This window comes from Triticum dicoccoides, chromosome 3B (genome assembly GCF_002162155.2).
Source record: "Triticum dicoccoides isolate Atlit2015 ecotype Zavitan chromosome 3B, WEW_v2.0, whole genome shotgun sequence".
Lineage (NCBI taxonomy): Eukaryota > Viridiplantae > Streptophyta > Magnoliopsida > Poales > Poaceae > Triticum > Triticum dicoccoides.
The window spans coordinates 787143945-787144289 of record NC_041385.1 but is presented as its reverse complement, the minus strand read 5'-3'; positions in this window follow the sequence as shown (position 1 = coordinate 787144289).

Genomic DNA, 345 nt, shown 5'->3' with positions numbered 1-345 from the left:
AGTTTCTTTTAAGAGGAAGAGTGTTTGCCCCTGGTAGAAATTCCAACAAACTATTCCAAAAACGATGTGACACCATCCCTGCGTGAAGATATTTCCATAAACAAGTTTATTAAAAGGGATGAATAGATCCACGATTAGAAGCCTATAAGAAATGAAAAAAGGGGACAAAATTATCTTCAAAAAAGGGAAAATTATGGGATTTTTGAATTCTTTTAGCCGAATTTTCAAATGAAAAAACAAATTTAAAATGATTTAATTTCAAATACATAAAGTTATTTAAGCACAGGTGTTCACATAACCCACTTCACTCCAAGTGGTAAACGGGCTGCCACTCATGCAGGAGGT